Here is a 26,598-nt window from a genome sequence, read left to right as displayed (position 1 = left end):
CTTGGCCTCCACAGCTGCCTGTGGCAAAGAATTCCACAGATTCACCGCTCTCTGGCTAAAGAAATTCCTCCTCATCTCTATTCTAAAAAAACACCCCCTCTGTTCTGAGGCTGTGCCCTCTGGTCTTAGACTCTTCCACCATAGGAAACATCCTCTCCACATCCATTCTATCAAGGCCTCAATAGGTTTCAAAGAAATCCCCCTCATTCTTCTGAATTCTACTGTATTCTGGCCCAGAGCCATTGAACACTCTTCATATGACAAGCCATTCAATCCTGGAATGATTTTTGTGAACCTTCTTTAAAACCTCTCCAGTTTCTGCACACCCTTTCTAAGAGAAAGGACCCAAAACTGATCTCAATACTCCAAGTGAGCCCTCACCTGTGCCTTATCAAGTCTTAACATTACATTCCTTCTTTTATTCTAGTCTTCTTGAAATGAATGCTAACGTTGCGTTTGCCTTCTGCACCACAGGCTCAGCTTGCAAATTAACCTTCAGGGAATCCTGCACAGGAACTCCTAAGTAACCTTTGCACCTCAGTTATTTTGTACTTTTTCTCCAGCTAGAAAATAGTCAGCCCTTTCATTTCTTCTACCAATATGAATGACTATACACTTCCCAGCACTGTATCCCATCTGTCATTTCATTGCCCATTCTCCTAAATCTGTCCAAGTCCTTCTATAGCCCCTCTACTTCCTCAAAACTACCTTCTCTTTCCTCCTATCTTCATATCATCTGCAAACTTTGCAACAAAGCCATCAATTCCTTCATCCAAATCATTGACATAGAACCTTAAAAGAATCAGACCCAACACAGATCCTTGTAGAACACCACTAGTCACTGGCAGCCAACCAGAAAAGGCTCCCTTTATTCCCACCCTTTTCCACCTTCCAATCAGCCATTGCTTTATCCATGCTAGAAGCTTTCCAGTAATATGATGGGCTGATAGCTTGTTAAGCAGCCTCATGTGTCTCACCTTGTCAAAGGCCTTCTGAAAATCCAAGTACACAATACCAACCGATTCTCCTTTGTCTATCTTGCTTGTTATTTCTTCAAAGATTCCAACAGATTTATCGGGAAATGTTTTCCCTTGAGGAAACTATGCTTACTTTGGCCTCTTTTATCATGTGCTTCCAAGTACCCTAAGAATTTATTCTTAATAATCAACTCCGGCATCATCCCAAACACTGAGGTCAGACTAACTGGCCTATAATTTCCTTTCTTCTGCCTCTCTCCTTTCTTAAAGAGTGGAGTGACATTTGCAATTTTCTGGTCTTCTGGAACTATTCCAGGATCTTGAGATTCTTGAACTATCATTAATAATCTTCCATAGACACTTTAGCCACCTCTTTCAGAACTCTGGGGTGTACATCATCTGGTTCAGGTGACTTATCTACCTTCAGCTTTTTCAGTTTTCCAAGAACCTTCTCTCTAGTTATGGCAATTTCACATACTTCAAGCCCCCTGACACCAGGAACTTCCACCATACTGCTAGTGTCTTCATGAGTGAAGAATAATGCAAAATACTTATTCAGTTCATCTGCCATTTCATTGTTCCCTGTTGCTACTTCTCTAGCATTTTTTTTCCAGCAGCCCAATATCTACTCTCACCTCTCTTTTACACTTTGTGTATCTGAAGAAACTTTTGGTAATAATATTATCTTTAATATTATCAGCTACCTTACTTTCATATTTCCTCTTTATCTTCTTAATGATTTTTAGTTGCCTTCTGTTGGTATTTGAAAACTTCTCAGTCCTCTAACTTCCCACTTATTTTTGCTCTATTTTATGCTCTGCCTTTGGCTTTTATGTTGGATTTGACCTCTTGTTAGTCATAGTTGGTCACCTTTCCTTCAGAATACTTCTTCCTCTTTGGAAGAAGCTGTGTCACCTTTCCTTTAGAATACTTTTTCCTCTTTCCTCTTCCCCTGTGCCTTCTGAATTGTTTTCAGAAATTCCAACCATTGGTGCTCTGCCGTCATCCCTGCCAGTGTTCTTTTCTAATCATTTATGGTCAAGTCCTCTCTCATGCCTCTGTAATTCCTTTTACTCCACTATAATACTGGTACATCTGATTTTAGCTTCTCACTCTCAAATTGCAGGGTGAATTCAATCATATTATGATCATTTACCCCTCAGGGTTCTTTTACCTTAAGATCTCTAATCAATTCTGGTTCATTGCACAATACCTAATCCAGAATAGCTGATCCTCAAGAGGGCTCAACCATGTGTTGCTCTAAAAAGCCATCTCATAGGCACTCAAGAAATCCCCCCCCCCGCCCCCGTAATCCAGCACCAGCCTGATTTTCCCAATCAAGCTGCATATTGAAGTCCCCATGACTATTGTAACATTGCCCTTTTGCCATGTATTTTCTGTCTCCTGTTGTAGTCTCTACGCCACATCCTTACTACTGTTTGGGGGTCTGTAGTTCCTTTGCTTTATCCACAATGATTCAATACTTTCTGGCCCTGTGTCACTTCTTTCTAATGATTTGATTTCACTTTTCACCAACAGAGCAACGCTGACCCCTCTGCCTTCCTGCCTGTCCTTTTGATACAATGTGCATTCTTGAACATTAAACTCTCAGCTATAATCTTTTAGCCATGAATCAGTGATGCCTACAACATCATACCTACCAGTCTCCAACTGTGCTGCAAGTTCATCCACCTTACTGTACTGCACACATTCAAATACATTCAGCCCTATATTCACTCTTTTCGATTTTATCCACCTTTTACATTGCAACTCATCCTGTTGACTGCAATCTTGCCCTATCAACAGCCTCTCCTCACTATGCATTGCCTCAGTTTGTAAACCAGCTACATCATCTTCAGCACTATTATCCACCTTTTCTACAATACCTCTTGCATTGAAATGTAGGCAGCTCAGGGCACCAGTCACACCATGCTCAACCTTTTGATTCCTGACATTGTCTGAGACATTACCAGCATCTATCACTACAGTCTCTCTATAACTCTTCTGGCACTCTGGTTCCCATCTCCTTGCAACTTTAGTTTAAACCCCACCATGCAACATTAACAAACCTTCCCACTAGATACTCGCTCCCACTCCATTTCAGGTGCAAGCCATCCCTTCTGTATAGGTCTCACCTTCCCTGGAAGAGAACCTAATGATCCAAAAATATTATGCCCTCCCTCCTACACCAACTCCTTAGCCACGTATTAAACTGTATAACTTTCCTATTTCTGGCCTCACTAGCATGTGACATAGGCAGCAATCCTGAGATCACAACCCTGGAGGTCCTGCCCTTTAAATTAGCACTTAGCTCCCTGAACTCCCTATGCAGAACCTCGCTACTCGTCCCACACAGGCGAATTGTGCATACGTGGACCATGACTTCTGGCTGTTCATCCTTCCACTTAAGAATGCTGAGGACTCGATCTGAGATATCCCAGACTCTGGCACCAGGAAGGCAACATACCATGCGGGAATTTCATTCATGCCCACAGAACGTTCTGTCCGTTCCCCTAACAGAGTCTCAGAGGCAGAATCATTACCAGAGACCCAATGTCACAACCACGGATTCGGAAGCACAGCAGTTAAGGCAATATGCCTTAACTTATCAATATGCCAATTATTATTTCATTGTGATGGTGTTTAACTCCATTCTTTTTGTCATAGTCCTTATTGAGACTTGAGAAAACCACAGCAACGTCTCGCTGCCTGCTTGCATTGGGCCTTGCCTGAGAAATTGGACTGTCGAGTCAACGGACTAGCGGTGTTCGTTTTATACTTAGTTATTCCTTTCAGCTGCAGTGTAGCTTCATTTTTCATTTGAGAGTTTTGGTCAACTGCCCTGTTTGGCTCAGTGTTTATTGCTTTCTTTTCTCTCTAACTCTATTCACATTAAAGTCTGTGAACTATTGACCTGCTTCAGTGTCTCTCGCTCCGCAGTTGGTCCATGTCCGAATCTACTCATATCCGACCACTGTGACTCTCCTCTTAGATCCCTCCCCAAACAGTATCCAAAGTAATTTAACTGTTGTGAGGGTACTCTGCACTGGCTCCTTAACCCCTTCCCCCTGATTGTCACCCAGTTTTCTGTGTCCTGAACCTTACCTCTCTATCACCCCTTAGCCTCCCAAATGTGCCAGAGCTCATTGAGTTCCAGCTCTAACTCATTAACACATTGTGTTAGAAGCTGCAGCTGGAGGCTTTTCTTAGATTTGTAGTTATCAGGGTCACCTGAGGTCCCTGGGCCTTCTCACATCCTTCAAGAGGAGCATTTCACTATCCTGCCTGGCATCTCTACTGTCCTGGCTGAGCAGATGTATAAAAAAACAGAAGGAAAAAACTTGAGTTTTTCTTTCCTTTGCTTTCTCTGCCCAAAGTCCCTCCGTAAGGAAGCCTCGAAGAGCTGAAGCATGAGATCACCACTCTGACTCTGCTCACTCAGATGATGGCCACTGGGCTTTTCCCTGCCATCCTCTAATTTGCTCCTCCCAATCAATCCCGGATGTCGACTGGTCTCTGGTCAAGTAACTATTACATTGCCACGACTTCCTGCTGCTGCACTTCATTCTTGGGCAACGGAACTGATTGATGTTCCCTCCTCTCCAAATTTCCACTGTCTGGGACGGCTGCTGGTCCAAGCTCTGTTACGCTTTAGAAACATAGAAACATACAGAAAACCTACAGCACACTATAGGCCCTTTGGCCCACAAAGTTGTGCCGAACATGTCCCTAGCTTAGAAATTACTAGGCTTACCCATAGCCCTCTATTTTTCTAAGTTCCATGTACAGCTTTGTGCTGTGTGTGACAAAGTGGTCTATCTGTAAGCGTACTTCAGTACGTACCCTGTGTGACTCTATGTGCTGTGCCTGACTATACAGTGCCTAGAAAAAGCATTCAGCCCCCACCTCCCGAAGTTTCAATGTTTTATTGTTTTACAACATTGAATCACAGTGGATTTAATTTAGCTTTTTTTGACACTGATCAACAGAAAAAAACTCGTTCATATCAAAATGAAAACAGATCTCTACAAAGTGATCTAAATTATTTACAAATATATGAGGGGTGATTAATAAGTTTGTGGTCTAAGGTAGAAGGAGATGAGTTATTAACTTCAAACTTTCTGCAAAATCGCTTAAAGAGTTGAACTGCACTTGCATGTAACAAGAGCTGTATAACTCATCTCCTTCTACCTTAGGCCACAAACTTATCAATCACCCCTGCAGTGGACCACTTCTGGAGGTCCAAAATGCCGACTTCTGCAAAGAAGGATCCGCTTTTTAGAACAGCTTGTTGTTGAGCCCACTAGGGGATCAGCTGTACTGGATTGTGTATTGTGTAATGAACAAGAGGTGATTAGAGAGACTGAGGTGAAGGAACCCTTAGGAGACAGTGATCATAACATGATTGAGTTCACTGTGAAATTTGAGAAAGAGAAGCCGAAATCCGATGTGTCAATATTTCAGTGGAGTAAAGGAAATTATAGTGGCATGAGAGAGGAACTGGCCAAGGTTGACTGGAAAGGGACACTAGCGGGAAGGACGGCAGAGCAGCAGTGGCTGGTGTTTATGCGAGAAGTGAGAAAGGTGCAAGACAGATATATTCCAAAAAAGAAGAAATTTTTGAAAGGAAAAAAGGATGCAACAGTGGCTGACAAGAGAAGTCAAAGCCAAAGTAAAAGCAAAGGAGAGGGCATACAAGGAAGCAAGTATTAGTGGGAAGACAGAGGATTGGGAAGTCCTTAAAGGAAAATCCTGCCTGACAAACCTAGTGCAATTTTTTGAGGAAATTACAAGTAGGCTAGACAAGGGAGATGCAGTGCATGTTGTGTATTTGGATTTTCAGAAGGCCTTTGACAAGGTGCCGCACATGAGGCTGCTAAACAAGATAAGAGCCCATGGGATTATGGGAAAGTTACATACGTGGATAGAGCATTGGCTGATTGGCAGGAAACAGCGAGTGGGAATAAAGGGATCCCATTCTGGTTGGCTGCCGGTTACCAGTGGTGTTTCACAGGGGTCCGTGTTGGAGCCACTTCTTTTTACGTAGTACATCAATGGTTTGGATTATGGAATAGATGACTTTGTGGCTAAGTTTGCTGATGATACAAAGATAGGTGGAGGGGCCGGTAGTGCTGAGGAAACAGAGTCTGCAGAGAGACTTGGATAGATTGGGAGAATGGGCAAAGAAGTGGCAAATAAAATACGATGTTGTAAAGTGTATGGTCATGAACTTTGGTAGAAGAAATAAACAGGCAGACTATTATTTAAATAGGGAGAAAATTCAAAGTTCTGAGATGCAATGAGACTTGGGAGTCCTCGTGTCAGATACCTTTAAGGTCAACCTCCAGGTTGAGTCAGAGGTGAAGAAGGCGAATGCAATGTTGGCATTCATTTCTAGAGGAATAGAGCAGGGATGTGATGTTGAGGCTCTATAAGGCACTGGTAAGACCTCACTTGGAGTACTGTGTGCAGTTTTGGGCTCCTTATTTAAGAAAGGATGTGCTGACGTTGGAGAGGGTTTGGAGAAGATTCACTAGAATGATTCTGGGAATGAGAGGGTTAACATCTGAGGAACGTTTGACCACTCTTGGACTGTACTCCTTGGAGTCCAGAAGAATGAGGGGGGACCTCATAGAAACATCTCGAATGTTGAAAGGCATGGACAGAGTGGATGTGGCAAAGTTGTTTCCCATGGTGGGGGAGTCTAGTACGAGAGGACATGACTTGAGGATTGAAGGGTGCCCATTCAGAACAGAGATGCGAAGAAATTTTTTTAGCCAGAGGGTGGTGAATCTGTGGAATTTGTTGCCACGGGCGGCAGTGGAGGTCAAGTCATTGGGTGTATTTAAGGCAGAGATTGATAGGGTATCTGAGTAGCCAGGCAATCAAAGGTTATAGTGAGATGGTGAGGGAGTGGGACTAAATGGGAGAATGAATCAGTTCATGATAAACTGGCAGAGCAGACTCAATGGGCCGAATGGCCAACTTCTGCTCCTTTGTCTTATGGTCTTATGGTATGCTCCATGACTTCTGGACTAAGTATGTAAATGCAGGAGGGGACTATGTTGAAAAATAAATGTGCTAGGTTTTCTAAAATTGACTCCTACCTTAGGCCACAAACTTATCAATCATCCCTTGTAAAACACAAAATAATTGGTTGCATAAGTATTCATCCCCTTCAAGCTGTATTTAGTAGATGCACCTTTGATAGTAATTACAGGCTGGAGTCTGTGTGGACAGGTCTCCATCAGCTTTGCACATCTGGACTTTACAATTTTCCCCCATTCCTCTTATAAACCTGCTAAAGCTCTGTCACATTACATGGAGATCACAAGTGAACGGCCCTTTTCAAGTCCAGCCACAAATTCTCCATTGGATTGAGGTCTGGACTCTGACTTGGGCACTCCAGGACATTAATTTTATTGTTTTAAGCCATTCCTGTGTAGCTTTGGCTTTATACTTGGGGTCATTGTCCTGCTGGAAAATAAATCTTCTCCCAAGTTGCAGTTCTCTTGCAGACTGCATCAGGTTTACCTCCAGAACTTCCTTGTATTTTGCTGCATTCATTTTACCCTCTACCTTCACAAGCTTTCCAGGGCCTGCTGCAGTGAAGCATCCCCACAGCATGATCCCCACAGCCACCACCATGCGTCATGGTGTGGATGGTGTATTTTTAATGATGTGTGGTGTTTGGCTTATGCCAAACATAGTGTTTAGTCTGATGGCCAAAAAGATCAATTTTGGTTTCATCAGACCATAGAACCTTCTTCCAGCTGACTTCAGAATCTCCCACAAGCCTTCTGGCAAATTCTAGCCGAGATTTCATGTGAGTTTTTTTCAAATGTGACTTTCTCTTTGCCACTTTCCCATAAAGCTGCGACTGGTGAAGCACCTGGGCAACAGTTGTTATATATGTAGCATCTCCCATCTCAGCCACTGAAACTTATAACTCCTCCAGAGTTGTCAGAGGTCTCCTGGTGGCCTCCCTCACTTCTTGAACGGTCACTCAGTTTTTGAGGATGGTCTGCTCTAGGCAGATTTACAGCAGTGCCATATTCTTTCAATTTCTAAATGATTGTCTTAACTGTATTCTATGGGATATTCAGTGACTTGTGTTACGTACCCGTGACACGTGACAGTGGTACCCTTGTCACGTGACTGGGGTTGAAGTTATACTGGACATGAGGTAATGGTGGAGTGATGTCATTTTCCCGCCAGTAGAGGTCATGTGACAGGTTTTTTCTACAGGGTATAAAAGGAAGACCCACCCTGTCAGGTGGGGCAGTTTGTGGCTGGATTTGCCAAGATGACTTCATGTTACTGTGTGATTTAATGTGATGACGCAGTTTAGTTAAAAATGAAGTTTTGTTAATGCCTAAAGTTTTAAAAGGTCAGAGCCAACGGTTTCTTTGCTAATGGAGAGTGAAGAGAAGTTTGGAAAATGGAGATCGAGAAAAATCGATTTTCGATGGATTGACTTCGACCTTGTGTGATCCTCATTCGGAAGGATTTCGTTTACTATTCTCATGATAGTCTCCGCTGGAAAAAGCGGGAGATTGAGAATATTGTGGAAGGAAGGTCAGTCACTTTAAGTTGTTATATTTAATAAAATTCGACGTGGGAGTTCGACGCTGGGAATCGAAGGACATCGACGTGGAAGAGAATTTACATCGCTTTAAAAAGTCTCTCCTTTTAAAAGTACCGTGAGCTTTTGAACTGTCGGCATATCGTTTTAAAATACTGCTTTCTTTCGACATATCGTTTTAAAAAAACGGAGTTCTTTTCAATACCGCTTTGAAGACTGTTTGGGACTGCAACGCTATTAAGGACTGTTTGAGCAGCTGAGCTCGGATCATTGTTTGGGTTTGTTTACATTTGAAGGGGGTTTGTTATCAGTGTTTAATAAACGTGTTATTTGTTATAAAACCCTTCGTCTAACTCATCTATAATTATTGTTGCCTGAATACGTAACATAAATATGGGGGCTACGTCCGGGATTGAATTGTTTGAGTTTAATAAGCTTTTTGAATTTTGAATCGGTGTTTTGGTAACGGGGAATACTCGATTTTTTTTTGTTTGATTGGCTTGTGAGTGGTATTCGGCAACGATGAATATTGATGAGTTTCTGGATTCGCCAGACGCGGACTTGTTAGCGAAGGCGAAAAAAACTGAAGTCTCTGAACTTGCTAATCGGTTGCATCTTAAAGGGATTTTGCCAACTACATCAAAAGCTGTAATACAGAGAAAGATCGCATTACATTTTGTGGCTTCGGGTCATTTTGAAGAATCGATTTTAGAATCGTTTCCAATAAGTAATCTGGAGATGCAGTTGCAAATTGAACAAATGAGGTTGGAACAAAGTAAAGCAGAGTTAGAGAGGTGTAAATTGGAATCTGAGCAGAAGAAAAGAGAATTTGAATATGCAATGGTGAATTTAAGGTCTGAGAATCAGTCTTCTGATTCTAGAAAACCGTTTGTTGCTAGCCAAGAAATTAAATTGGTCCCTCCATTTAGTGAAACAGAAGTGGAAAGATATTTTCAACATTTTGAAACTATTGCTCGGATGTCAGAGTGGCCGAAAGATAAATGGTCAGTGTTATTACAGAGTGTAATCAAAGGCAAGGCACAACAAGTTTACACAGCTTTAACTGCTGCGCAAGCATTAGATTATGATATTGTGAAAGAAAATATTCTCAAATCGTATGAATTGGTCCCAGAAGCGTACAGGGAGAGATTCAGGAGTTTGAAAAAGTCTGTGGAAAAGACTTATGTGGAATTTGCCTATGATAAAGCTATGTGTTTTGAGAGATGGGTTTCTTCTAAAAATGTAAATGGGGACTATGAGACATTGAGAGAGCTGATTTTAATGGAGGAATTTAAAAGAAGCATTCCTGTTGAAGTTAGGACCTACTTAAATGAGAGGGATACTGATAAATTGCAGGACTGTGCTAGATTAGCTGATGAGTATGTTTTAATCCATAAGAATAAATTTCCTCAGGGTAGAATTTTTAAGAGGAGAAATAATATGGAGACTCAAGGTAAATCAGAAATTAAATCAGAGGTTAATGAGAGAGGTAAGGAGGAAGGAAAACCTGTGAAGGAAAAACAGTTTGGTCTTATTTGTAACTATTGTAAGAAGCCTGGCCATGTAATAGCTAACTGTTTCAACTTGAAAAAGAAAGAGAAGGAAGCAGTTCCAGATGCTTGTGTGCAACATACTGAAGCACCTGTAAAGTTACAGGGTTTGGTAAACACAAATGAGGATTTGTTAGAGTCTGACAAAGTTAGAAAGGGATATGATCATTTTATAACTGAAGGGTTTGTATCCTTGAAAGAAGGATCTACTCTGGTGCCAATAAAAATTCTTAGGGATACTGGAGCTTCTCAATCACTGATGTTAGATAGTGTGTTGAAGTTTAATGAAGAGAGTGATACTGGTGAGGTAAATTACATAAGAGGTGTTGGAAGTGATTTTATGCCTGTACATTTACATGAAGTAAATTTAAAGTCAGGGTTAGTTACAGGATTTGTTAAGGTAGGATTACAGCATAGCTTACCTGTGAAGGGTATTTCTTTATTGTTAGGTAATGACTTGGCAGGTGGACAAGTTTTTCCTGAAGTGCATTTGACAATGGAATCAGAGGAACCAGAGGTGAATTCTAACACAGATTCTTCTTGTGTTGTGACTAGAGCTATGGCTAAAAAAATTGATGTGCAGAATGAGGTTGTTACTCATGACTGTTCAACTCAGGATTTGAGTTTTGAGGATGTGTCAGAGACTTTCTTACCTTCGTTGTTTGAACAAGATTCTGGGAGTAAGTCTGACTATGAAGATTTATCTCTGTCTCGGAAGGAGATGATAGCAGAGCAGAATAGAGATCCTGAGATTATAAAATTAAGGGAACAAGCTTTACTAGGTAGTGAAATTGAGAAGGTGTCAGTAGGATATTACTTGGAAAAAGGAGTGTTGATGAGGAAGTGGAGGTCGCCTACAATTCCTGCAAGTGAGGAATGGAATGTTGTTTACCAGGTGGTTGTTCCTAAAGTTTATCGGAATGAGATTTTGACTTTAGCTCATAGTGTGCCTTTAGGTGGACATCAAAGGGTAAGGAAAACTGTGGACAAGATTTTAAAACATTTTTACTGGCCTGGTTTAAGAAAAGATGTGGCGATGTTTTGTAAGACGTGCCATACTTCTCAAATTGTGGGTAAACCAAATCAGGTTACACCAGTAGCTCCATTACAACCTATTCCAGCATTTGGTGAACCGTTTTCTAAAGTTATTGTAGATTGTGTTGGTCCATTACCAAAGACAAAAACTGGTTATCAGTATTTGTTGACTATCATGTGTACTTCGTCTAGGTTTCCAGAGGCAGTACCACTTAGGAATATAAAAGCTAAAACTGTGACGAAGGCTCTTATAAAATTCTTTACTTATTTTGGATTGCCTAAGGAAATACAAACTGATCAAGGTAGTAATTTTATGTCTGGATTGTTTCAACAGATAGTTTATAAATTGGGAGCTAAGCAAATTACTTCATCTGCATACCATCCAGAATCGCAAGGTGCTTTGGAGAGGTTTCATTCTACTCTCAAGAATATGATTAGGACATATTGTGTGGAGAATGAAAGTGACTGGGATGAGAGTATAAACTTACTTTTATTTGCAGTAAGGGAATCGGTACAGGAATCTTTAGGTTTTAGTCCATTTGAACTTGTGTTTGGGCATAGAGTTAGAGGACCTTTAGCTTTATTGAAGGAACAGTGGATTAGTAAGGAAGTGCATACTAATTTGTTGGACTATGTTTTGAAATTTAAGGACAGGTTACATAAAGCTTGTAGCTTAGCCAAGGAAAATTTGAAGTTGGCTCAGGAGAAAATGAAAACTTGGTATGATAAGGAAGCTAGGATGAGGATGTTTAAGCCTGGAGGTAAGGTGTTGGTTCTTTTCCCAGTGCAGACAAATCCTTTACAAGCTAGATTTCATGGACCTTATGAAATTGTGTCTAGAGTTAATGATGTGGATTATGTAATAAAAACTCCAGATCGTAGAAGGTCAACACAACTTTGCCACATAAATATGATTAAACCATATTTTGAGAAACAATCTGATACTGTGACTGTTGTGGTTAGTGAGAATGAGTTGGATTTAACTGGGAACATGATAGATGATTCATCTGACTTTCATTCTAAATCTAACATTGTTTCTGTTAGGTTACCTAATTCGACTATTTTGGAAAATATGGATGAGAAATTAGCACATTTACAGCTAGAGCAGAAACAACAGATGAAGGAATTGATTTTTAAGTATAAGGATTTGTTTCCAGATGTTCCGAGAAGGACTACTATAGCTTCACATGATGTAGATGTTGGAGATGCCAAACCTATTAAACAACATCCATATAGGATGAACATGGAAAAATGTGAACTTGCTGAGAAAGAAATTGAATACATGTTAGAGAATGATATTATTAGACATTCTAACTCGAATTGGAGTTCGCCATGTGTTATGGTGCCAAAACCTGATGGTAGTATTAGGTTTTGTACGGACTATAGGAAGGTGAATGCTGTAACGAAAACAGATGCATATCCAATTCCTAGAGTAGATGATTGTGTAGATAAGGTTGGAAAAGCAAAGTTCCTTACAAAGATTGATTTATTGAAAGGGTATTGGTGTGTTCCATTAACGGACAGAGGTAGAGAGATTTCTGCATTTGTAACTCCATCTGGGTTATATGAGTATAATGTTCTTCCATTTGGGATGAAGAATGCCCCAGGTACTTTTCAGAGGATGATTAATTCTGTGATTCAGGGATTGAAAGATACTGATGCTTATATTGATGATTTAGTGACAGGAAATGATACTTGGGAAGCACACATTATTGCGGTGGAGAAATTGTTTGAAAAGCTTTCAAAAGCTAACTTGACTATTAATTTAGCCAAGAGTGAATTTGGACATGCCACTGTGACTTACCTTGGTTATGTTGTAGGTCAAGGTAAGGTAGCTCCTGTTCAGGCAAAAGTTCAGGCAATTTTGGAAATTCCCACTCCAACGGGGAAAAAAACTCTCAGAAGGTTTTTGGGAATGGTAGGATATTATCGAAAATTTTGTAAGAATTTTGCTAATGTTGCCCTTCCATTAACTAATCTTCTGCAGAAGAATGTAAAGTTTGTATGGACAGTGTTTTGTCAGAAAGCATTTGAAAAATTGAAAACAATGATATGTGAACAACCTGTGCTTAAGGCACCTGACTTTGAAAAACCTTTTTCATTAGCTGTGGATGCTAGTGATGAAGCTGCGGGAGCAGTATAGATGCAGAGGAATGCGGGTGATGAGGTTGATCATCCAGTAGCTTACTTTTCTAAGAAATTTAATAAGCATCAAAGAAACTATTCAATAATAGAGAAAGAATTGTTATCTCTTGTTTTAGCTTTGGAATATTTTGAGGTATATGTTGGTACAACTCAAAAACCACTTATTGTTTACACTGATCATAATCCGTTAGTTTTTCTGAGTAAGATGAAAAACAAAAACAGAAGATTGTTAAATTGGAGTTTGATGTTACAAGAGTACAATATTGTGATAACTCATATTAAAGGTAGAGGTAATGTGGTTGCTGATTGTCTATCTCGATATTGAATGTACAATGTTTTTTTTTTGGAGTGGTTTTTTTTTATTGTAACACTCCTACTGTATTGTATATTGTGTATGTTATATGATTTATACATTTGTTTTTTTTCTTGTAAGTAATTGTTAAAATTTTTGTTCTTGTCAGACCAAAAATGTTTTTTTTGGAGGGAGGTGTTACGTACCTGTGACACGTGACAGAGGTACCCTTGTCACGTGACTGGGGTTGAAGTTATACTGGACATGAGGTAATGGTGGAGTGATGTCATTTTCCCGCCAGTAGAGGTCATGTGACAGGTTTTTTCTACAGGGTATAAAAGGAAGACCCACCCTGTCAGGTGGGGCAGTTTGTGGCTGGATTTGCCAAGATGACTTCATGTTACTGTGTGATTTAATGTGATGACGCAGTTTAGTTAAAAATGAAGTTTTGTTAATGCCTAAAGTTTTAAAAGGTCAGAGCCAACGGTTTCTTTGCTAATGGAGAGTGAAGAGAAGTTTGGAAAATGGAGATCGAGAAAAATCGATTTTCGATGGATTGACTTCGACCTTGTGTGATCCTCATTCGGAAGGATTTCGTTTACTATTCTCATGATAGTCTCCGCTGGAAAAAGCGGGAGATTGAGAATATTGTGGAAGGAAGGTCAGTCACTTTAAGTTGTTATATTTAATAAAATTCGACGTGGGAGTTCGACGCTGGGAATCGAAGGACATCGACGTGGAAGAGAATTTACATCGCTTTAAAAAGTCTCTCCTTTTAAAAGTACCGTGAGCTTTTGAACTGTCGGCATATCGTTTTAAAATACTGCTTTCTTTCGACATATCGTTTTAAAAAAACTGAGTTCTTTTCAATACCGCTTTGAAGACTGTTTGGGACTGCAACGCTATTAAGGACTGTTTGAGCAGCTGAGCTCGGATCATTGTTTGGGTTTGTTTACATTTGAAGGGGGTTTGTTATCAGTGTTTAATAAACGTGTTATTTGTTATAAAACCCTTCGTCTAACTCATCTATAATTATTGTTGCCTGAATACGTAACACTTGGAAATTTTCTTGTAAGCATCTCCTGACGTGTGCTTTTCAATAACTTTTTGCGGAGTTTCTTGGAGTGTTCTTATGTCTTCATGGTGTAATTTTGGGCCAGATACTGACTCAGCAGCAGTTGGACCTTCCAGATACAGGTGTACAGATACTACAATCAATTGAAACACCTTGACTACACTCAGGTCTCAAAAAACAGACCTCCATTTATCTAATTAATTCACTTCTAAATCCAATTGGCTGCACCAGTGATGATTTGATGTGTCCTATTAAATGGGATGAATACTTATGTAGTCAATTACTTTGAGTTTTATATTTGAAGTTAATTTAGATCACTTGGTAGAGATGGTGGGGGGTGTGAATAATAGGCTCTGTATGGACAGTGTCTGACTGTATGTACAGTGAGTGAGTATTTGTGTTGTGTGTGAAAATATATAATCTATTCAAATATATGTTCTGTTTGTGGGTCCTTGTGACTCTACTGTGTGTTATTATATGTACTGTGTGTGACTGTATGTACTGTGTGTGATGATATGTACTGTGTGTTATATGTACTGTGTGTGACTGTCTGTACTGTGTGTTATTATATGTACTGTGTGTGACTGTATGTACTGTGTGCAACTATATGTAATGTGTGTGACAGTGGCGGAGGATGAGAGATGACCTGATAGAGGTGTATATGATGATGAGAGGCATTGATCATGTGGATAGTCAGAGGATTTTTCCCAGGGCTGAAATGGCTAGCCCGAGAGGGCACAGGTTTAAGGTGCTTGGAAGTAGAAGTAGGTATAGGGGAGATGTCAAAGTATTCTATGCAGAGAGTAGTGAGTGTGTGGAATGGGCTGCCAGCAATGGTGGTGGAGGCGGATACAATAGGGTCTTTTAAGAGACTCCTGGATAGTTATATGGAGCTTAGAAAAATAGAGGGCTATGGGTAACCCTAGGTAATTTCTAAGTAAGTACATGTTCAGCACAGCTGTGTGGGTTGAAAGGCCTATATTGTGCTGTAGGTTTTCTATGTTTCTATATGCATTGTGTATGTGACTACATGTATGTTGAGTAACTCTATGTCCCACTTGTGACTATATATACTGTGTGTGACTATATGTACTGTGTGTGACTAAACGTATAGTGTGTGACAAAATGATCAGCTTGTGACTATATGTAATGTGTGTGACGATATTTACTGTGTGTGACTATAAGTACTGAGTTTGATGATATGAATTGTGTGTGACTGCAAGTACAGTTAGTGTCTGTATGTACTGTGGGTGACATTAGGGGTACTGCATCTGTCTCCATGTACAGTTAGTGTTTATATCTACTGTGTGTGACTGTAGGTGCTACATCTGACTATAAGTACTGATTGTGACTATATGATCTGTGTGTGTCTTTATGTCCTATGTGTGACTATATTTACTGTGTGCATCTATATGTCCAGTGTGTGACTATATAATCTGCTTGTGACTATGTCCTATGTGGGGCAATATGTACTGTGTGTAACTATATCCTGTGTAGTTTGGTATGTACTCTGTGTAAAGAGATCATACACTGTGTGTGAGTATATGTTATCTATGTGACTACATGTGATCTGTATGTCTATAGCTAATGAGTTCACTATATGGACTGTGTGTGACTCTACGTACTGTGTGCAATACAGTGTGTGACTGTATGTATTGCAGGTGACTGTGAGTCTGGTGAGTGACTACATGTATGTTGGGTGACTAAACGTACAATGTGTGACCGTATGTACTGTATGTGTCTATATGTAATGTGTGTGGCAATATTTACCCTGTCTGACTATAGGTACTGAGTGTGACTATAAGAACTGTGTGTGAACATATGTACAGTAAGTGTCTATATCTACTATGCGTCACCATACGCACTGTGTGGACGATGTGTCCTGTGTGTGACTCTATTTTATCTGTGTGACTACATGTAATCTGTATGTCTGTAGATAACGAGTGTGATTAAATGTACTGTGTGTGATTATAAGTACCATGAGTCACTATATGTAAAATGTATGTATTGCAGGTGACTATGTGTAATATGTGCGACAAAATTTACTGTGTTTTTCTATATGTACAGTGTGTGACTATATGAACTGTGTGTGACTACATGTACAGTTAGTGTCTATATGTATAGCATGTGGCTCTAAGTACAGTTTCTCTATATACTGTGTGTGATTATATATACTGTGTGGATGTTATTTCCTGTCTGTGACTATGTCCTGTGTGGGACTCTATGTACTGTGCATGATGACATACACTGTGTGCCAGTCTATGTTATCTGTGTGACTACATGTGATCTGTATGTCTAGAGATAGTATGTGTGTCTATATGTACTGTCTGTGACTCTATGTACTTTGTGTAAAGAGATCTTACACTGTGTGTGAGTATATGTTATCTATGTGACTACATGTGATCTGTATGTCTACAGATATTGACTGTGATTATATATACTACATATGTCTGCATGGGACTAAAGATATTGCGTTTGACAAAAGGGGCTGAGTGTAAGTCAAATGCCTGTGATAGACAAAAAGGGTCTGCGTGTGACTAAACGTGCTGTGTTTGAATAAATGGGCTGTGTGTGACTAAAGGGGTTAAATGACCTGTGTGTCTAAATGGCCTGTCTATGACTAAAGGGTCTGTGTGTGCCTAAATGGGCTGCATGTGACTAAATGGGCTGTGTGAGATTAAATGAGCTGTGTGTGACTAAATTGGCTGCATAGAATCCAAGATGCTGCCAGTGACTAAAGGTGCTGCGTGTGACTAAAGTTGTTGCATGTGACTAAAGAGGCTGGGTGTTACTAATGGTGCTGTGTGTGACTATAAAGGCTGCATGTGACTATAAGGGGCTGCAGGTAACTAACATTGCTGTAGGTGACTAAAGGTGTGCATGTGACTAAGTGGACTGTATGTGACTAAAGGGGCAAGGTGTGACTAAAAGTTCTGCATGTGCCTAAATGTGCTGTGTTTCAATAAATGGACTGTCTGTGACTAAAGGGTCTGCAAGTGTCTAAAGGGGCTGTGTGTGATTAAAGGGGTTGTGTGTGATTAAAGACCTGCATGTGACTAAAGGTACTGTATTTAACTAAAGAGGCTGCATGTAGCTCAAGGGGCTGTGATAGATGAAATGTGCTGCATCTGACTAAATGTGCTGTGTTTGAATAAATAGGCTATCACAAAAGGTCTGCATGTGACCAAAGGGTCTCCGTGTGACTAAAGGGTCTGCATGTTACTAAAGGGTCTGCGTGTGACTAAAGGATCTGTGTGTCATTAAAGGGTCTGCGTGTGACTAAAGGGTCTGCATGTTACTAAAGGGTCAGCATGTGACTAAATGGGCTACATATGACTAAATGGGCTGCAAGTGAGTAAATGTGCTGTGTTTCAATAAAACGTCTGTGTGTGATTAACAGGTTGGTGTATGACTAAAGGGTCTATGTCTTACTGAAAGGTCTGTGTGTGACTAAAGGGTCTGCATGTGACTAAATGTACCGTGTTTGAATAAATGGGCTGTCTATGAGTAAAGGGTCTGCATGTGACTAACAGGTCTGTGTGTTACTAAAAGGACTGCATGTAACTGAAGGATCTGCATGTGACTAAAAGGTCTATGTGTTAATAAAGGATCTGCATGTGACTAAAGGGCCACGTGTCACTAAATGGGCTGCATATGACCAAATGGGCTGTCTATGACCAACAGGTCTGTGTGTGACTAACGGGTCTGCATGTGACTAAATGTACCATGTTTGAATAAAAGGTCTGTGTGTGAGTAAAGGGTCTGTGTGTGAGTAAAGGGTCTGTGAGTGACTAAATGTACTGTGTTTGATTGAAAGGTCTGTTTGAATAAAAGGTCTGTGTTTGAATACAAGTTCTCTGTGTGAGTCTGCATGTTACTAAAGGGTCTACATGTAACTAAAGCATCTGGGTATGACTAAAGGCTCTGCGTGTTACTAAAAGGTCTGTGAGTGACTAAAAGGCCTGTGTGTGAATAAATGTGCTGTGTTTGAATAAATGTGCTGTCTATGATGGAAGGGTTTGCATGTGACTATACTTGTGGTGACTAACGGGTCTGTGTGTGACTAAAGGGTCTGCATGTGACTAAATGGGCTGTGTGTGGCTAAAGGGTCTGTGTGTGACTAAGTGGGCTGTGTGTGACTAAAGGGTCTGTGTGTGACTAAGTGGGCTGCGTGTGACTAAAGGATCTGCATGTAACTAAGTGGGCTGTGTTTGAATACAAAGGCTGCGTGTGAATAAAGGAGTTGTGTGTGAATAAAGGGTCTGTGTGTGTCTAAAGTGTCTGTGTGTTTCTAAAGGGTCTGAGTGTGAACAAAGGGTCTGTGTGTGACTCACTCTGGTGTTTTGGGACTATGACTTTGTCGTTGCTCAGTTGTTGAGTTGAGTCTGACTCTTCATGACCTCATGGGGTCCATAGGGTTTTCATGGAAAGATTTGGTAGTAGATTGCCGGGCCTTTCTTCCATGCAGATACTGCTGCTGCCCAGGTTGGGAGCCGGCTGGGTTTGAACTCAGGACCATCTGCCTTGAAGTCCAGAGCTGATGCCACTACACCAGCAGCTGGCCTATGAGTATGAGTACATTGTGTTTTTTTATACTGTGTGTCTAACTATATGCACTGTGTGTGACTAGATGTCCAGTATTTTGCACCTTGTGCCCAGAACAACATTGTGTTTATCTGAATTGGGGTGTAGCGGTTTGGTTTGATGCTCACTTGTCTGAACCTGCTCTCTCCTTGATATTACAGGGGCTGCAAAGTCAAGTCCCTCAGGACCGTGACAGGGTCTGGTGAGCCCACCTACCGATGGCTATGGATCAAGATGTGTGACCAATGGACCAGTGCTTCTGGGATGAAAGTGGGGATGCGAACCAGGATGTGCCACCCCTGTCTGGGTCGCTTGGGTGAGATTTTTTGATGTGCAAAGTCCCGAAACACCCAATGCCCCCAGATTCCACCTCTGATGTGTCCCAGCACACCCTAAGAAGTATCTCAGTGTCATTACGGTTGAAGGACAATGAGCTTGAACTTTTCTGGTGTGAGTCTGTTTTCCTGGCATGTGCAGCACTAAGTTAAGCCCCATATGAAAGCACATTTCTGAACATTTGCTCCATAACACGCTGTGTTTTATGAGAGTGATAATGTAGAACAAGCCTTTTCTTAATTGTGGTTCTTGAATAATTATGCCGCAATTTATATTATAATTTTTACTGTCCATATCCTGAGCTGTCACTCTAACAAATGCTAATCGCTTAATCTGCTCACCAGCTGCTTCAGTCCAGCCTGGCTGAATGTTGTGCCATCTTTAAGCACTTTATAATGCTCTGATAATTGTGCCTGCTTTTTTCTTCTTCTGTAATTATTTTCTGTGCTTCAGCACTTGATATCCATTCTCAAGTAAAATGGATCATAAATTTGCTGGGATGTCTGTACTACAGGGGAGTTCTGAGACAGATTGCATTGAAATTAAGTGGCGCTGAATTCCATTACTGCTCAGAAGCTGATCGCCAGGGAATCAGACTGCTTCTCTACTTTTGTGACCCAATCTATACATTGCAAACAAGAAAATCCACCAACTCATAACATGATGGTTATCAATTCCTGCTCAAGCCAGGTTGGTTTCCAATTAGGTTGAATTTCACATCCTCATGCTGAATGGTTTGCGTATGGTTTCCTACAAGTATCTCCACGTTCCTCCATTGTTGCTCCTTGAAGTTGATGGTGTCAGGCGACCCCTCTCTTTCACAAAATGAGATGCTGGAGGAACTCAGCAGGTTAGAGGGAAAAGGACAGTTGACATTTTGAGTGGGACCTCTTCTTCAGGCCTACCACATTCTTCCTCTGGGTTTGAAGACCTTCTGGTCCCAATCAGGTACCCTGTGACCTATCTGATTGACATTGAAACCTTCCACTCACCTGCTCCCCGGGCTGAATAAAGTCCAATCCCGGCCCTCACTTCCAGCCAGGATCTCCTATGGGACAGAGTGTCAATTCCATCTGTGGTGCGTCCTCCCTGCATTGCCAAGGATTACCATTTGGGCTTACATGGAACCACCCAAGGCAGGTTCTGGGAGGCTAGCCAGGCATTTTGTGCGGCACCTGGAGGAAAGAAGAGGGCAAGAAGGCTTGAATAAATGAGATGATCTCCTAAGCCAGAGTCCTTTCTCCCTACAATTCTCTGCAAGTCAGAGCAAGATCAGTGAGAAGGTCTACCACCACAGACACCACAATGCAGGTCGCTGTGGGTTTTATCAGAGGAGGTGAGGTTAGACTCACAGAGTAGGAACTATCCAGAGGAAGCAGAGATAGAAATGTACAAAGAAAACAACAGAGATGTTAAAAAGAGCAGAGAGATGGAAGGTCATTTACTTGCAACATTAACCCTGTAGAGACGCTGCTTGAATCCCCAGAATTTTCAGCTCTTTTTTCTGATCTGGTATCTGAGTGGAGAGCCAGATATCTGGATCGAATGGACAGACAGAAACTTCTTCCCAGAACAGAAATGGCTGATACGAGGGGGCCTAATTTTAATATTATGGAGAAAAGTATGGGGGGGGGGTGGGGAATGGTGTCAGAGAAATTTTATTTTTACATAAAGAATGGTGGATTTGTGAAACTCCCTGTCAGGGATGGTGGTAGATGTAAACATGTATATTCAGGGTGTTTTAAAAAATCTTAGCTAGGCACATGGGTGTTAGAAAACTGGAGGGTTATGTAGGAGGGAAGGGTTAGACTGATCTTAAAGCAGATTAAAACATTGGCACAACATTGTGGGCAGAAGGGTCTATACTGTCCTGTAATGTTTTATGACCTACGTTGTTTGTTCTATTTTCTAAGTTATGTGTTCTATGTTCTATGATTTATGGTATACACTCTACCAGAAATGGCAACAGAAACAAATTAAACAGGCAGCTGGATAAAAACATTTATTCCAGGGCGTGAAGGAAGAGCCTCCTCCATGAAGAGGCTTGCGTGCCTCAATGACCTAGAGAGATCTGTTGGCTGGAGTCAGGACCTTGTGCTTTGGCTCTTAGTAGGATCATCAGTGCCAAGAAGGTCAAAGAGTAGAGGCCAGAGTAAGAGTCATCTAGCGGTCCTCCAGGTTCAGGGTTCAGCTCAGGGCTAGCAACCCGGCCTGGTAAAACAAAACTATTAAGGAAACAGCATCAAAAAATATTCCTACATTTGAGTGTGACGGTATACCTGAGTCTTCACCTGGGACCTGCATGACTGACAATAATGAAAACTGAACTCCTTACATGATCAAGGAAGCTTTGAACACCACTAGAGATAGGACACCTTCATTGCTGCCCTAAACGCCAGTGGCGTAATGAGCAGCCGACAGGGAAAAGCTCGGACTAACTGGATTGTTCTCTCAGGTAGCGTGTAAACGATTGATGGGCTGAATAGACTTCTCTTGCACTTCTTCATTCAAATAATCGCACAGTTTCACTTTGGAACTCTACGGTTCATGTTTAAGTGACTCTCAGCCAAGCGACAGACTCTAAAATGAAACTGTCTTGTTCTAGCCCATTGTTAACAGATTATTAATAACTCATGTTGACACTGTGAGTGGTATTTAACATTTCACAGTGTCTATAATTCATCTCATTGTCATTCTGTAATAGCTCCCCAGTGTGATAATTGCACACAGACCCAGGAGGAGGAGTCTAGGAAGTGAGCACAGAGAAGAACTGTAATATATTGCGGTTCCCAGATGGAGAGCAAGGAATGGCTGCCTCGTGTAACCAGCACTGACCAGCTGGAGTCATCCACTAGAAGGAGAAGCTGATCAGTATGTTGCAGAAGGACGAGATGGTTGGTGTGTTGGAGAAGAAGGAGATGGTCAGTGTGTTGCAGAAAGAGTAGATGGTCAGTGTGCTGGAGAAGGAAGAGATAGTTGGTGTGTTCGAGGGGGAGGAGATGGTCGGTCTGATGGAGAAGCAGAAGATGGTCAATGTGTTAGAGAAGGAGGAGACAGTCAGTGTGTTTGGAGAAGGAGAAGATGGTCGGTGTTTTAGAGAAAGAGGAGATGGCCGGTGTGTTGGAGAAGGAGGACATGGCTGGTGTGTTAGAGAAGGAGGAGATGGTCGCTGTGTTGGAGAGGGAGGAGATGGTCGCTGTGTTGGAGAGGGAGGAGATGGTCGGTGTGTTGGAGCAGGAGGAGTCAGCTGGTGTTTGGAGAAGGAGCAGAGGGTCGGCGTGTCGGAGAATGAGGAGATGGTCGGTGTATTGGAGATGGAGGTGCTGGCTGGTGTGCTGAAAAAGGAGGAGATTGGCGGTGCTTTCGAGAAGGAAGAGATGGTCGATGTGTTGGAGAAGGAAGAGATGGTCAGTGTGTTGGAGAGAGAGGATTTGGTAGGTGTGTTTTAGATGGAGCACATGGACGGTGTGTTGGAGAAGGAGGAGGTGGTCGGTGTGTTGGAGAAGGAGGAGTCACTTGGTGAGTCTTGAGAAGGAGGAGATGGTCGGTTTGTTGGAGTCGGAGGAGATGGTTGGTGTGTTGGAAAAGGAGCTGATGGCTGGTGTGTTGGAGAAGGAGGAGTTAGTCAGTGTGTTGGAGAAGGAGGAGTTAGTCAGTGTGTTGGAGAAGGGGGAGTTAGTCAGTGTGTTGGAGAAGGAGGAGTTAGTCAGTGTGTTGGAGAAGGAGGAGTTAGTCAGTGTGTTGGAGAAGGAGGAGTTAGTCAGTGTGTTGGAGAAGGGGGAGTTGGTCAGTGTATTGGAGAGGGAGGAGATGGTCGGTATGTTGGAGAGGGAGGAGTTGGTCGGTGTGTAGGAGAAGGAGAAGATAGTCGGTGTGTTGGAGAAGCAGATGCTGGCTGGTGTGTTGGAGAAGGAGGAGATGACCCATGTCTTGCAAAAAGAGGAAATGGTCACTGTGTTGGAGAAAGAGGAGCTGGCTGGAGGCATGGAGAAGGAGGAGACGGTTGGTGTGTTCGAGAAAGAGGAGATGGTCGGTGTGTTGGACAAGCAGGACATGGTTGAAGTGTTAGAGAAGGAGGAGTTTGTCAGTGTGTTGGAGAAGGAAGAGATGCCTGGTGTTTTGGAGGAGGAGATGGTTGCTGTGTTGGAGAGGGAGGAGATGGTCAGTGTGATGGAGAAGGAGGAGATGGTTGGTATGTTGGAGCACGAGGAGTCAGCTGGTGTTTGAGATGGAGCACATGGCCGGAGTGTTGGAGAAGGAGGAGATGGTTGGTCTGATGGAGAAGGAGGAGACGGTTGGTCTGATGGAGAATGAGGAGATGGTCAGTGTGTTGGAGAAGGAGGAGTCACTTGGTCTGTTTTGAGAAGGAGGAGTTGGTTGGTGTGTTGGAGAGAGAACAGATGGTCGGTGTGTAGGAGAAGGAGGAAAGAGCCAGTGTGTTGGAGAGGGAGCAGATGGCCCGTGTCAGGGAAAAGGACAATGTGTTCACTGTGTTGGAGAAGGAGGAGACGGTTGGTATGTTCGAGAAAGAGGAGATGGTCGGTGCGTTGGAGAAGCAGGACATGGTCAAAGTGTTGGAGAAGGAGGAGTTTGTCAGTGTGTTGGAGAAGGAGGAGATGGTCGCTGTGTTGGCGAGGGAGGAGATGGTCGGTGTGATGAAGAAGGAGGAGATGGTCAATGAGTTGGAGGAGGAGGAGATGGCCAGTGTGTTGGAGAAGGAAGAGACAGTCTGAGTGTTTGGAGAAGGAGGAGATGTTCAGTGTGATGGAGAAGGAGGGGACAGTTGGTGTGTTAGAGAAAGAGGAGATGGTCAGTGTGTTGGACAAGCAGGACATGGTCAAAGTGTTGTAGAAGAAGGAGTTTGTCAGTGTTTTGGAGAAGGAGGAGATGGTCGGTGTTTTAGTGAAGGAGAAGATGGTTGGTGTGCAGGAAAAGGAGGAGTCAGTCGGATTTTGTAGAAAGAGGAGATTGCCTGTGTGTAGGTGAAGGATGAAATAGCCAGTGTGATGAAGAGGGAGCAGATGGCCCGTGTCTTGGAAAAGGAGGAAATGATGACTGTGTTGGAAGAAGGAGGAGCTGGCTGGTGTTTTGGAGAAGGAGGAGATCGTTGGTGTGTTGGAGAAGGAGTAGATGGTCGGTGTGTTGGAGAAGGAGAAGATGGTCAGTGTGTTGGAGATGTAGGAGACAGTCGGTGTGTTGGTGAGGGAGATGTTGGCTCGTGTGTTGGAGAAGTAGGAGATGACCAGTGTCTTGGAAAAAGAGGAAATGGTCACTGTGTTGGAGAAGGAGGTGCCGGTTGGTGTGCTGGAGAGGGAGGAAATGGTCAGTGTGTTAGAGAGGGAAGAGATGGGCGGTGTGTTGGAGAGGGAGGTAATGGTCAGTGTGCTGGAGAAGGAGGAGTCAGTCGGTGTGTTTGTAGAAGGATGAGATGGTCGGTGTGTAGGAGAAGGAGGAAATAGTCGGTGTGTTGGAGAGGGAGCAGATGCCCGTGTCTTGGAAAAGGAGGAAATGGTCACTGTGTAGGAGAAGCAGGAGCTGGCTGGTGTGTTGGAGAAGGAGGAGAAGGTTGGTGTGTTGGAGAAGGAGAAGATAGTCGGTGTGTTGGAGAGGGAGCAGATGCCCGTGTCTTGGAAAAGGAGGAAACGATGACTGTGTTGGAGAAGGAGGAGATCGTTGGTGTGTTGGAGAAGGAGAAGATGGTCAGTGTGTTGGAGATGTAGGAGACAGACGGTGTGTTGGTGAGGGAGACGTTGGCTCATGTGTTGGAGAAGTAGGAGATGACTCGTGTCTTGGAAAAAGAGGAAATGGTCACTGTGTTGGAGAAGGAGGTGCCGGTTGGTGTGCTGGAGAGGGAGGAAATGGTTGGTGTGTTGGAGAGGGAAGAGATGGGCGGTGTGTTGGAGAGGGAGGTAATGGTCAGTGTGCTGGAGAAGGAGGAGTCAGTCGGTGTGTTTGTAGAAGGATGAGATGGTCGGTGTGTAGGAGAAGGAGGAAATAGTCGGTGTGTTGGAGAGGGAGCAGATGCCCGTGTCTTGGAAAAGGAGGAAATGGTCACTGTGTAGGAGAAGCAGGAGCTGGCTGGTGTGTTGGAGAAGGAGGAGAAGGTTGATGTGTTGGAGAAGGAGAAGATAGTCGGTGTGTTGGAGAAGGAGACACTGGCTGGTGTGTTGGAGAATGAGGCGATGACCCATGTCATGGAAAAAGAGGAAATTGTACTGTGTTGGAGAAGGAGGAGCTGGCTGGTGGTTTGGAGAAGGAGGAGACGGTTGGTGTGTTCGAGAAAGAGGAGATGGTCGGTGCATTGGAGAAGCAGGATATGGTCGAAGTGTTGGAGAATGAGGAGTTTGTCAGTGTGTTGGAGAAGGGGGAGATGCCTGGTGTTTTTGAGATGGAGGACACAGTTGGTATGTTTGGAGAAGGAAGAGATGTTTTGTGTGTTGGAGAGGGAGGAGATGGCCGGTGTGTTGGAGAAGGAGGAGGTAGTGGTGTGTTGGAGAAGCACGTGCTGGCTGATGTTTTGGAGAAGGAGGAGATGATCGGTGTGTTGGAGAATGAGGAGATGGCTGGTAGTTAGAGAAGGAGGAGATGGTTGGTTTGCTGGAGAAGGCAGACAGGGCCGGAGTGTTGGGGAAGGAGGAGACGGTTGGTCTGATGGAGAAGGGGGGGATCGTTGGTGTGTTGGAGAAGAAGGAGTTGGTTAGTATTTAGAGAAGGAGGAGATGGTCGGTGGGTTGGAGAAGTAGGAGACAGTCGGTGTGTTCGAGAGGAAGATGCTGGCTGGTGTTTTGGAGAAGGAGGAGATGGTCGGTGTGTTGTAGAAGGAGAAGATAGTCTGTGTTTTGGAGAAGAAGGACATGGTCGAAGTGCTGGAGAAGGAGGAGCTTGTCAGTGTGTTGGAGAAGGAGGAGATGGCCCGTGTCCTAGAAAAGGAAGAAATGGTCACTGTGTTGGTGAAGGAGAAGATCGTTGGTGTGTTGGAAAAGTCGGAGATGATCAGTGTGTTAGATGCGGAGGAGATG

At 42.7% G+C, this 26,598-nt stretch overlaps 1 protein-coding gene across 2 annotated transcripts in view; it reads right to left on the bottom strand.

Moving 5' to 3' along the window:
* The window catches only part of LOC140737329 (leucine-rich repeat and fibronectin type III domain-containing protein 1-like protein), a 518,600-nt gene that overhangs the window by 218,900 nt on the left and 273,102 nt on the right, over positions 1-26,598 (bottom strand). The window contains exon 2 of one of the 2 annotated variants that reach the window (XM_073063761.1): positions 20,572-20,754. The exons of the other annotated variant lie outside the window; for it this stretch is intronic. The gene's annotated coding sequence lies outside the window, so the exon portion shown is untranslated. The remainder of the gene's footprint in view (positions 1-20,571; positions 20,755-26,598) is intronic. 2 annotated transcript variants of the gene reach the window in all.

This window comes from Hemitrygon akajei, chromosome 12 (genome assembly GCF_048418815.1).
Source record: "Hemitrygon akajei chromosome 12, sHemAka1.3, whole genome shotgun sequence".
Lineage (NCBI taxonomy): Eukaryota > Metazoa > Chordata > Chondrichthyes > Myliobatiformes > Dasyatidae > Hemitrygon > Hemitrygon akajei.
The sequence above is the reverse complement of the archived record's forward strand: the minus strand, read 5'-3'. Positions and strand labels throughout refer to the sequence as shown.